The sequence below is a fragment of the Oryza glaberrima genome, chromosome 2 (genome assembly GCF_000147395.1).
Source record: "Oryza glaberrima chromosome 2, OglaRS2, whole genome shotgun sequence".
NCBI classification, from domain to species: Eukaryota; Viridiplantae; Streptophyta; class Magnoliopsida; order Poales; family Poaceae; genus Oryza; species Oryza glaberrima.
This window is the reverse complement of record NC_068327.1, coordinates 26,585,191-26,598,919: the sequence shown is the minus strand read 5'-3', so window position 1 is coordinate 26,598,919 and position 13,729 is coordinate 26,585,191. Positions and strand designations below refer to the sequence as shown.

At 37.4% G+C, this 13,729-nt stretch overlaps 1 non-coding gene across 1 annotated transcript; it reads right to left on the bottom strand.

Moving 5' to 3' along the window:
- Positions 1 to 10,546: 10,546 nt before the first annotated feature.
- On the bottom strand, positions 10,547 to 10,665 carry LOC127764822 (5S ribosomal RNA). The gene has a single exon (XR_008015966.1). It is a non-coding gene; the product is annotated as a 5S ribosomal RNA (ribosomal RNA).
- Positions 10,666 to 13,729: the final 3,064 nt, after the last annotated feature.

The window sequence follows — 13,729 nt, the reverse complement described above, 5'->3', positions numbered from 1 at the left end:
CGTGATGCCTCGGACGCATGTGCCACGGGGGTAGTCAGGCCGCGTCAGCCACGCAAAGGATGAAGCCCCCGGGCATGTGGCGCCGTTCCCCGAGTGTACATGCAAAAAAGGAGAAATCAATCTTATAAGCAATCATAGATTAAAGCACATGTATATGTGTAGATGAAAAAATTAAGGCGTGCAGAGCACTCCTAGCCAAGATCCTATTGCAAGGTGTTGTTTGGTCATGTAGCCTGGCGATGATGTGTCTTCACCTCATTGGTCGGCCATGTTGCCATGGTCTATGGTGTAAGGATTGGATCTCCCAGCCATAAGCCATGCATGGCACGGAGGCGACGCTCGCGCTTGGGCGTCGTGCGCGGGTCGCGTGCGCATGGGCATCGGGGAGATCGGCGAGGTCAGGCGTCCGTGCCGTAGAGGATGGTGACAAGGCCGACCACCGTCTGCAGCTTGGCCTGCCGTCATTGCGGATGATGCTGGCGGGAGATGTGGATGTGGCCTCCTGCGATCGGAGGAAGATCGATCGGTGGCGAGGCGTGATGCTGTTGATGAAGATGATACGGAAGTTGCATCTCCTCTTTAGCTAGATTGAATCTCTCCCGACTGGTTTAAATCCAAGTCAAAGAGCGAGAGTTTGTTGTAGTCGTCGGCGGCGAGGAAGCAAAAAAGCTCCCAAAGCGAACACGAAGCGAGTGACTCATCAAGTTGATTCCATCACACCTTTCGACGGGAAACTCGACGCACCCCTACCTGGCGCGCTAACTGTCGAAACATGAATTCGGCAATAATAAAAGGGGTAGCGCACGAAACCTAAAAGTGGATGGATGCGGAGACAAGGATTTAGACTGGTTCAGGCCCTCTCAATGAGAGATAATACCATACTCCTGTTTGGGGATTTGAATCCGCCGGGTGTGTTATTGATCTGACGATCAGGTTGTGTCTCCTACCCCCTAGAGGGCCTCCTGCCCACCTTATATAGGATGGGGGGCGAGATTACAAGATAGAAACCTTAACCAATACGGTATCGGTTTCCTAAATCTACTTTACAATCTTATCAAACCAGGACTTTATGCTGTTCCATAATATACAAGGAAACGTAATACCCAAGTCATGATATGTTACATATTTCATAGATATAAGTTATCCCCTATAACCAGTCGGATAACCATGCCGTGTGGGTATGGGGTACCCATAATCTCCACATTGATGGTTTCTTTTGACCCGTTTTTTGTGTTCCTACCATTCACCCTCTCTGATAGGCTTAGTTCTTGTGTTTCGATCCTACAAAAAAAATACGGTTTGTAATATTTTGACATACTTAAAGTTTAGGCAAATTTGATCCAGTGAGAAATCCACCTCTTTATTCACTTCCACGATGTAATCCCTCTCATTGCATTCTTAATTTGGCAAGCTCAAAATGTAATGTTACATACATTGTTAACTTTTTCCTTTTGAAGGTTCACTTGGTTTGTGTGTGTGTTGGGGGTAGGTAGTGATGGAAATAGGAGTATAACAACTATGGCTATAGCCCTACTCCGGAGCCTAGGGAAGATGAGCTTAGGACTAAGGACACAGATTAGTCTAAAGACAAAATGCTACTCTTCTTCTTCTTTCTTCTATATGAAAAATAAGGTTACAAGTTCAAGCTTATTCTTCTTTCTTTTTCCCATTCATTCAACCTTATATATTTGATAGTTTTCTGTCAAGTGCGAGTCTATTATTGAGGAACTGCAAGCTCTTTTTCTAGATCTTCCTTACCATTTAGGCGGGGTGTTCAAAGAGGTTCCACCTTCAACTTAAGGAACCCCAACTCCCAATTTGGCGTTTATGTAAAATGAAGGCAACAATATGTAAGATAAAGGAAAAAATATGTAAATTACATTAGTTTATCCTAGGCTTAGCAAAATTCTGGCTACGGCTCTAGGCGTTGGCAGTAGTGTTCCCACGTGAACTCTGCATAGCTCGCTAAAAATATGAGAATATGAGAATATAGAGTAGAGAAGACGGAATTAGAAGGAGCGGATGGGCTAAAAGAAGATGTGTTCTCCCAAACAGAAATTACATGTCGTACGCTTTATACATTGTTGTGTCACTCTTGGAACGGATGGTTCCTCTCCCTTTAAGACCACATCGTGTCAATAAGCCAAAAATATTCCATATAGCCTCTAGAAGCACATAAGATAGAAGTTTCTGAAATGCTTCTTGAGAGTACATACGTTGAGAAGACCCATGGATATATATATATATATATATAGGACTAAGTAGAAGTGCATCCGATTCACGGTTTTTACTTAAAGCTAAAAATTTTCATACTTTGTTCAAGGCTTCAAGCAATTGGGGCATTTCCGTGGCAAGCATTCACTATGACCCATGATAATTTGCCATAGCACACTTTCTTTTCAGAATGCTCCTCTTGTTGTTCTTTTTTGTCCATAAATATGAAAAATATTTTGAATGCATTAATGGAAAAAAACATATCCTGCACAATTATTTTTTTGTCAATAATATATGCTGATCGACCAGCTAAAAATGGGTTAACTACAATTTTGATGTGTATCCTATACATAGGAAAGGAGCTACGTAGTATACATTTGAAATTTGACGACGATTTTACGCGTCTTTTGGTGAGATTTGCGGGCGATTTGATTTGACCTAGTCTTGACATCATGACATGTGCCGTATCATTCTTTGATGTACTACCTCAAGACTAAGTTACTATAAAATAACATGAAGTGGAGATGGTGAGGAGGCGAAAATGACAGTCGAGGACTCGTGTTGGAACTTGGCGTTCCCCCTCAGCCTCTCAACCCAGTTTTATCGTCGCCCAACTAGCGGTTTAAGGATAAAAATATGTGCAGCAATAAGAGAATCAGAAGTTGCATGACAAGAATTTCTACGTCGCCTTCTATTTGTCGATGCTAGATTGGTGCAAACTGCACACGGGCAGAGCTCTTCTAGAGGAAATAGAGAAGTTAGTGAAAGGAATATATACCATGGCTACAATTAATTATGACGTTCGAAGCTTGGCGCGAAAACACACACTTTTTTTCATCACCGGCCTCATGGTTGTGATATTACAGCTGCTGTTCACAGATTATCGATGCTACAATACTGTCAAATTTTAATTTAGCAAAGTTACTAATTTAAGAATTTCACAGCATTAATTGTTCGATGAAAACGTGAGGGTAATATCATACATGCGGGTGTGCTAGTTTTCAATAAAAAAGTAGTAGTGAGCTTGGAGATTTATGCTGTTCTCCATTAATTTCTTTGAGCCTGTGCTAGGAGCACAGGTGAGCACGTGTGATGTATGTCTGCGGCTTTTATATAAGTGTAAAAATACGATGATGATATAGATAAAGATAATATGAGTTGATATTGTAGCTTTAGTAATATAGCCGCGTAAATGCATGGACCACCCTGCTAGTTTATTATCAAGAGAGCTCGAAAAATAGGCATCAGATATTACTCGCATGAGAAAAAGATAAATATTAACAATCTAATCTTGATAGATGTGAATTATAATAGTGTAAATTGGTCAATAAAGCTGTATACAAAATAAGATTGTATCTATGTAAACAAGAGCTAATTAAGAATTGTATAAGAAATCTAATACAACTGAATATATGGAAATCTCTATTATTATAAAAATTGAAGATGTTTTTGGTGATACTTTGGTACGTCATCCGTATACAAGTCGGTTTTTAAGTTCGTTTGCTTTTGAAAATACATATCGGTATTTGAGTTGGTTTTTTAAGCTCGTTTGCTTTTAGAAATACAAAATGAGTCGTATAAGAAATCTCTTTAAAGAAACTCGCATGCTAACTTGAGACGAATGAACTCCTAACTGCAGCTCATGATTTTCTAAAAATATATATATCCAAGCGAATTCCCACCGTAAATTTTACATTAACTAAACCATATAACAATAGTAATCTCTACTATTATAAAATTGAAGATGTTTTTGCCGATAATTTGGTAAGTCATACGTATATAAGTCAGTTTTTAAGTTCGTTCGCTTTTGGAAATACATATCCGTATTTGTGTCGGTTTTTTAAGTTCGTTCACTTTTAGAAATACAGAAGGAGTCATATAAGAAATCTCTTTAAAGAAACTTGCATGCTAACCTGAGACGAACAAACTTCTAACTACATCTCATGATTTTCTAAAAATATACATATCCAAGCAAATTCTCACAGTAAATGTTATCTTAACTAAACCATATAATAACAATAATAACAATAATAATAATAATAATAATAATTATTATTATTATTATTATTATTATTATTATTATTATTATTATTATTATTATTATTATTATTATATAACCTTCACCCATTGCAACGTACGGATAATTTTTCTAGCATATGCTAAAAGTTGTATATCAAATACAATTTAATTCATAAAATCTACAGTATATAAATTACATACAATCGTAATTATAAGATCAAAAGTTGAGAGTTATGTAGCAAATTGAATTCTATTATTATCTAGCCCTGCGAAAAGTTGCATGAGGCAATCCACTAGTTTGATGCTTTTCTTTTAGTATGTCTCACATGTATTTGATTTTATCTATAATTTAAATGTAATATTTTTAAAGTTGTGTACTGTTTTAACATGTAATTTTGACATTTGTGAAGAGTATTAAGGAGAGTGAGTCTTAGGTTGCGTTTAGAAGTGAAGGTTGGGAACTTCACCTCCTCGCATGCAAAACGTAGTTATCCATAATGCATGATTAATTAACTATTAATTAATATAAACTTGAAAAAAATGATTAATATGTTTTTTTAAAAAAACAACTTTCATATAGAATTTTTTTAAAAAAAATACATCATTTAGCTGTATGGAAAACGTGCACGTGGAAAATTGAGTGAGTAGAAATTGGGAAGAGGTGATAAAGAACGCAACTTAAAAAAAAAAGGTGAACATATGCAATGTCATGGACATGAACACGAGGTACATTGGAGCAAATTTGTGTCCCGACCAAAAGGCAACCAGCGTATCGTATCGTTGAAGCTAGCCATCGTTTTGTCATCAGGGTCATGCACTGATGCATGCGCCATGACCTTATTTGCTTGCTCAAAAGCATGTTAATGATGATACGATTAGTACTGATCAACTTTTGTTCAAACTTCCAAATAACTTCCCTGTCAACCAAGCGAGGGAGCCTTTTGTGCTATGCCGTACGCGGAAGCTAGTCGCAGACGCTTGGTACTTTCGTCTGTACCCTGTAGTACATTCTTCGCGAGGTCCTGGATAGTACTGTCGCGTTTCGCCCTTGGCTGGCTAGCTGACATGTTCTGGGAAGAAAGTGACGCAGGCGCTTTGTATGCATTGACTTTCAAGAACGCGCGTATACCAAAGCAGATTATGACTTTACGACCGTTCTATCTTGATCGGCAGCTGTATACCTTATATCGAAATTGAGAACAGTGTTCAATGAGATCACCTAGCTCGATGTTTGTATTTTTGACGTTTATTTTCTGTTCAGATTTGACGAGTTGTACAATAGGCTAGAACTAGTGGTTTGATGTTTGTTTTCTGTTTCAGCGCCAGGGTTGCAAAATGTCAATGTCCGCACTCCTGAGGTTAGACATTTATGCCTGAGTGAGATTCTCCCAATAACATTTTTAGTCATCGAAGATGATCCACCTGTGATTGTTCGAGGCTGAAGTCAACAATTAATAAAAGAGAACAAAGATTCGATCCAAACGCACTGCACCATCAGCTGCAGTTCTTGTACTAGTACTTGTTTTGTGTTTACATAACGTTGGTAAATTTTCAGTAAGATAACACGCTTTGGTGGAAAAATATTGACCATGCATGGACCATACTTGACTTCCAGCTCGACCATCACGTTTGACCAACCACTATTTTTGCAGGATAGGACAAAACAAACCACTCTTGTCCTCTGGCCACTTACTCTCATTCTCCCACTTGCTCCTGGATGCTCATATTTTTCTCTCGCCGTCGCCGCCTCACAAGGACCCAAACAGCAAAGCGACAATTCCAGGAGAGACGAAGAAGAGAAGGGGAATAAGCGGACGACAATAAAACGAAAAATAGTACTACTACTCCGATCTGTGCGTGATGCAACGTGCAGGCTAGCTTCAGCAGCTAGCAGAGTCGTCATGGTACTTAATTATATGAGGTGAAAGTGGCAGTTGGCCAGCCTGAGGAGGAGGAGGAGAAAGGCGTTTGGATTTCGATCGATCGATCGATCGGGGACTCGGCCGGGCGGGTGGTGATGCGAGAACCCACTCCTCGCCGGGGTGGAAGCGTGCAGTCCACGTCGAGGTGCCACGGGATTAGACAACACCGGGGACCCGCCGGGATTTCCTCGCGGATCCATCTACCACGCGGTGACAATTTCGTCGTCGCCGCAACTGAGTGTGCACACTGGCGTTGGCGTCATCGCGACACGTAACGGGCCGATGCCGATCTTTGCTAGCTATGCGCATAAGGGTGTGTCTAGTTCCACGTCAAAATTAAAATTTTGAAAAAATTAAAACGATGTAATGGAAAATTGAAAGTTTGTGTGTAGGAAAATTTCGATGTGACGGAAAAATTCAAACTTTGAAGATCAAACTTTGAATCTAAACAAGACCTAAGTTGTACAGGCTCGTTCTTACGCTTCAGCACGAAGCTAGCACTAGTAGCTTATGTGCCTTTTTTTTCTCCGGGGAGCTTCTACTGCTTGTTTTACAAGGAAAATTAACATTGAATTTGTCAAATTACAATAACAATAACAAACTGTTTCATGTTACGATGGGGCTCTCACTATGAAATAATAATATTTGAAATTATCACAAAATTGCAATTGCGATAGAACCCATCAAAACGTGGTACCGAAACGGTGAGCCACGTCATCATGACACTTCAATCTACAAGCTGGGGGTCTGATTTGTCAATAATAAAAAGATTTTAAAGGGTTCCAGTTTTATCATAATTTGTAGCTAATTGAAATATGTCACTAATGTTAAACCAAGTCGATAATTTTGTCACTAAAATTGTAGTTCTATGAACTTTAGTCAACTATAATTATCCTAGATCAGGAAGGAGAGCACATAATCATGTATTGTTCTGGGGATATAAGTTTTGGTTGAATCCCGTTAACAAAAAAGGAAACAAATATTTTGCCACACATTATCATCAAGTTTGGATCTTCTATGATGTTCTTCCGTGTTATGCTACTGATGTCTATATCGGGGTCAGTTTTTATAACAAATTGTACATAGACAAACGTTATATTTGTGCAACAACGCGCGAACATGTGTACTTGTCCCAAGCACATGCTTGAAAGAGATTGGAGGCTCTAGTCTTGAGTGCACCGGTAACATGTATGCAATCCACTAAACATGCACACATGTGTTCCTTACCTAATCAGAACTAACCAAAAAGTTAGTCCTGGCAAAGAGTGGATACCTTCTTAGGTGAGGTTCATGAGATGACCCCGTGGATTGAAACCACGATTGGCCTACTGCACGCCCTGGTGCCTAATCGACTGTGCTATGTGCAGTCCTCACTATTAACAGTTTCATATTTATGGTTTTGCTAAACAATCACTGATGTTTTAAGATATTTACAAATGTATAGTAGAATTCGTGACCATTGGATGTACATAAAGATTCATGCTCAGCTCTCTATGATAATGCAGTTCTAGTCATCTCTAGCGTACTTATTCCTGCACCGGGGTCTGGGCTTCCTCCATACCACCACTGCTTGGGGCTGAGGTCAGCACCGCCTAGTGGCGTAGCTAGGATTTTAGGTTAGGGTGGTCTAACTTAACATAATTTTTCTGAACACTATAAATGTTAACATACAAGCATATAACTGCTTCAACAAATCTATAATAGGATTATGCATTGCTTTAATTTATCAATCCAATTCTAATTGGAATTCCCAAAATCGAACCGAAACTGACATGGTGACATAGCTACTTGCTGAACGCTGCTCTTGATCCTGGTCGCCAAACGCCAGTTGCCGCTGTTGGACACAGGTCCCCAATCCTAAGCGTTGAGTCGTCGAGTTACGAAAGAAGCACTCGCACGATCAATGGCGTAGTTAGGATGGGAACTGGGAAGGACGGAAGTTGGAACGACAATTCGATAAGGCAAATCAACTGATGAAACAAAAGCATCATTCTTTTCTATGTTTGGATCAGAACAGGGGTAATTGGGCCAGATTTTATTGTGGTCCATGGCCCACACGGACCACCATGTGGCTCCGCCCCTGGCCCTGTCTAGATCTCCTAGCACTGCTATCGACGGGGACGGGGTCCTCGTCCCCTCTTTGCAACGATCAACTTCGCTAGTTGGTTGGTAAACACCGTCCACTCTTTTCCAAACTTCACAGGATCTGCACAGCCGCTGCCCACTAAGGGCATTATCTTTATCGGCGGGACTCCGCCATGGTCTGCTGTCCCGTCTACTCCGCTGGCTCCACCAACCGACTATAATCTAGTACGCCGTTGACACCCTCTCTATACCGCCACACCTCCGTCGACGGCTTGTCACTCTACCTCTAGGCGATTGACTCACCAGCAGTCATCTTGTTCAAGCATGGCCTCCACGCCGTTCCTCCATGATGGCTCCTCTCATGTTGCTAATCTCCACGAACACTATTGGGGATATCCTCCTAGCTCGTTTTCCCAACAGCCCAATCTCCGCCAGGCTTCGACGTAGCCGCCGTCGGCTGACCCTTTGCCAGTCTCTGTCACCAATTCTCTCGACCTTGTATCCACCGCCACTAATATCTTCCTCTAAACCGTTGCCGCTTCAGGGTGAGGACGTAGGCGCTTCCCTCCGGGCTCCGGCCGTTTCCCGCCATCTCTGCCTCTGGCGTTGCAAAATGCTTCATGCTTCACCATGTTCTTGAATCTAAAATATCTAGTAGTTCTACCTACTGTTAGAAACAAACTTTGATGTGTGAATATGTAGCTAGCATTCTTGATTAATGTTGTATTGAGTTCGGTATAGCAATGCAGCATAATATTGCCAAATGTACATGTCAAAAATACAAAGATGGTACATGTCCACCGGCCAAAGACAAAAACAACTCGAAAGGACAATTTCAAGGGAGACCTATGTGTTTGGACAATTTCACCTTTGTGGAAAGGGCGGTGGGCAACTTCAGCTGGTTTTGTGGTCCATCCCACCATTTCCACCTAACATGCAACACATCCCATGAGGAATGCTCCTATATATGCATGCAGGTTGACTTGGGCACTAGGCTACAAATCACAAGCTTAAGTCAGAAGTGGCACTCCAACCTAAAAACCGGATACGATAAAACCACCGCATCCATGTCGAGGAACGAGCCACAGGCTGTTAATTGACGTAAGATAAAGGCAGCAATATCTTCTTGTCCAAACTCCAAAGTTGAAGGCTAGTTGTATCCAAGGACATGATACTTAAAATAAAGTCATATGTGTGGCCGGGTTAAATCAGAAGTCACACAATTAATTAATTTCAGGATGGATAGATCGATCAGGTTCAGAGTACTATATTTGCAATCATCAACTATAAGTGAAGTTAAAGAATTAATAATATAGCTCGACTAAGCTAGTCCGAAAGTGGGTCTCCTATACTTTTAGCTAAAGTGGGATCTAACGCTGGCTAATTCCCTTGCCATACAGACAAAACAAATGGTTAATAGTTGTGTATGTTTAATTAAAGGTTGTCAATAACCATTCTGGAAAAACACACTGGATTTTGTGAATATTGTACACATACATACATACATTCTATCTGGAATAATCAAAATGCTAATCTGTTATATACTAAAAGTCCATTAATCTTCTTACAAATGCTCCAAAGCCGCCACTTGGCGCTCTAATAAATTAGAGAAATCAAAGAAATTCTGAGAAAAAAGAAAAACATCTATTCGTTGATTTTTACTTAAAATAGTGGGTCCACTATTAGAAACCGTCAGATTAGCTAGATTGATCTTAAAACGTACAATTCCACACCATCCGTAGGTACGTACGTACGTACGGTTCCATCTCCTTCCCTCCTTTTTCTTTTCACATATATATATATATATATATATATATATATATATATATATATATATATATATATATATATATATATATATATATATATATATATATATAATCCAGTTAAATTTTATATAATCATAACTTATATAATTATATTATGATATATCTCTTTTCAAAATAAAGTTTACACTACTATATTTTTACCCATTAAATAAAGGTATACGTGAACCTTTTATGTGGAGCATTATTTTCAAATTAATAAAGTTTACCCTTTATTTTTACCCATTAAATAAAGGTATATGTGAACCCTTTATGTGGAGCATAAAGTTTATAAAGTTTATACCGTTACATTCTGTACGCATTAAACTAACAAAGAAATATATTAACTAATTTATACTTAAACGTGCTATTTTAGACTTTTTAATAAAGGCCGGATTAATTTTACGAGTCTTTACAATTATTTATACCATAAATTATATATCTATTTTTATTTTTCAAATAAATATAAAATTTTAATATCTATATTGGATTTATTGCATTCTAGTCCAACACGAGGACTTCCCAGGAGGTCACCCATCCTAGTACTACTCTCGCCCAAACACGCTTAACTTCGGAGTTCTGATGGGATCCGGTGCTTTAGTGCTGGTATGATCGCATCCGATATGTCTAGGCGTCATTCGGATGTCATTTCTTAAAATAGGCGTAACTTTCTCATACGGACTCGGAATCAGGCAAATGATATATCCACGGACATCTACAGAAAATGTTACATCCGATTCTCCGCAGCTCTCGCCCAAGGAGCGGCACAACACGAGGGACGCAACGTGCTCCACTAAATAAAAGAAAATACTAAAATTTGTCATTGAAAATCAAAATATGCTAGCTTATTTTTTAATGAAATTGTTAAACCCATCAAAAATACATTGTTAGACATCTAATGACTTTCTACCAACTTAATTAATTTCTTCATAAAAAACTTCATTAATTTCTCACAACATACACGTGGGGGCTATTTACATGTACAAATTGATCTTGATGCTTTTGTAAATAAATGATATTTTAAATTTAAAAGATAAATAAACGATCTTAAAATGATCATAGCATCTAAATCATACATATGATTGCTCCTAGCACTCCTATAAACACTTCTAAGTTGTTATGTGGCATTCTATTAATTACAAAAATACTCATATAATCGACCATCGGTTTCCACTTAAACCGATGGACCCAATTTTTATACCATCATATCTATCTTTTGGTAAAAAACAAAGTCTATCAGAACCTCTGTCTGGCTCACTGCATAACATGCATGTGTGCTCCTATACCTTTTAAACCGGTAGAACCATTATTTATAACAAGTGTTTATTCATGGTACATGACATTTCAAAAATATTATTGTGCAATGATATTTCGTCGTTATTGTATTCCTGCTAGGTTGCGTGGAGCCTCTCATTCACTCTACATGAAATGTTCATAGGTAGATCACCTCTCAAAATATATCAATCATATTAGGCTATATAAACTCGTGCATTTTTCGTGTAGCTTAATGTCCCACCCAATTCATCCTTTAACATATTATGATAATATATTATACAAATAAAAAATAAAAACACCTTAATTTTTTTTACACTTACTTTTACTTTCGTTGACATGTTTTCTAAAGGAAATAAATCTACCTTCTTTTTAAATGATGAAGAAGATTATAAATAATTACTTATAGATATTACTTATATTTGATATAATATAAATCTAATAGGTTAAAATATTATTAAAGAATTAATTAATGCTGACAAACATAATTTATGGAGAAATCATGGCAGATGTTCTCCTGTTAATATATCGCTTTTATAAATACCTCAAACTTAGCGTACGACGTATGTCCGCGCGAACGCGCAGACTACCTTTCTAGTTATACATAAAAGTAAATGCATATATGAATCGGTCACTTAATAGAAAACTTCCATGTTAGTATCCGACTGTTTATGTCGATCATATTATGGCCACGCGCGTTAATACGTTATAATTGCACAATTGAGAAGCTTATATACCTATCTAGCTAGATTATTTTTATAAAGATAGTTAGGAATTAAAGGAGGCAATGCGTTCGCTCTAAGTATAGTTCTCATATTCTATACTACTTAAAAATGTTAATTCGTAGTGGTGGTATCCATTTTCACACCAACCTACCACTGACATATACTATTACACCACTTACTATTGGCTCCTCTAATTTTCAAAATCATCTACTTGTTCAATAAGAAAAAATATAGTATTACTTGGACTAAATAAACGCATAACGATTTATTTAATAAGCTAGAAATTCAATTTATTTTTCGTTGTGCGTTTGTTTTCCATTGCAACACACAGACTTTAAGCCAGTTATCAAAAGAGAAACATATTAACCATCCGATCATGATATATTTAACTATAGAGGTGTAGATCAATTGATAAGGTAGCACAAAATCTATGAAATAGAAGTTAAGAGTTTTATATGAAATCCAACCATACTATTAAAAACTACTATATAAAAATAGAATTGTATCAATTAAAATATATACTATGGTTGCATATAAAATCCAATTTGACTTGATGTATATTACAGTTATATTTATGAATCAAAAGAGTTGTATACCAAATCCAATTCTATTTTTCATAACCCCATCCAAAGTAGCCGGGACAATCCACCAGTATTAATTAATCAAAATATATAAAATCGTAGATTGTATTGAGAATCTATGTTAAATAATCCAAAGCATTGGAAACACAGGTGAACTCTTTAGGCCATGTTTAGATTTAAAAGTTTTTCTTTAAACTTCCAACTTTTCCGTCACATCAAATGTTTAGACACATGCATGAAGCATTAAATATGAAAAAAAAACCAATTACACAGTTTACATGTAAATCACGAGACGAATCTTTTGAGCCTAATTACGCCATGGTTTGACAATGTGATGCTACAGTAAACATTTGATAATGACGGATTAATTAGGCTTAATAATTTTGTCTCGCAGTTTACATGCGAAATCTGTAATTTATTTTGTTATTAGTCTATATTTAATACTTCAAATGTGTGTCCGTATACTTCAAAAAAAATTTCGCACACGAACTAATTAAACACAGCGTTAGTTTAAATGTATCAAACTTCAAAAAAGTCATCCTATAAATAATAATAGGCCGTGTAAAATAGGGTTTGACAATAGAATACTGAAATTGGTCATCGTCAAAAAGGGAAAAGAACTATACTTTATGTCCGTTTGATTTAGATAAGTGGATTACATTCATGAATTCTCTACCTGATTATAGGGATAAATTATAATATTTTGATAAATAAACTTAATTAATTGTTTACAAAAAAGAATTATTTTGAGAAAACATTTTTAAAAAAACATAGAAGAAATAATCTGTTTCAATAATCTAATGAATAATTAAAATAACATAGCGTAAAGCCTGATCGTTGCAAATCAAGTCCGGTAAATGGTATAATAATCATGTGCATTTAGAGTAGACTCATCAACTAGGAGGTAGGAGTAGCAGTGCCGTGTTATGAGACTCCGTAACTTTAAGACAAAATACATCCAAAATTTATGGTCGATCTTGTCACAGGACACCCAAAACACATGACATGGTTGTTGGAGAAAATATTAATAATTAGACGTGGGCACTACTGCCATTTATTATTTTTATTTCAAATGAAAAAAATACCACGTGAAAAAGATAATTCTA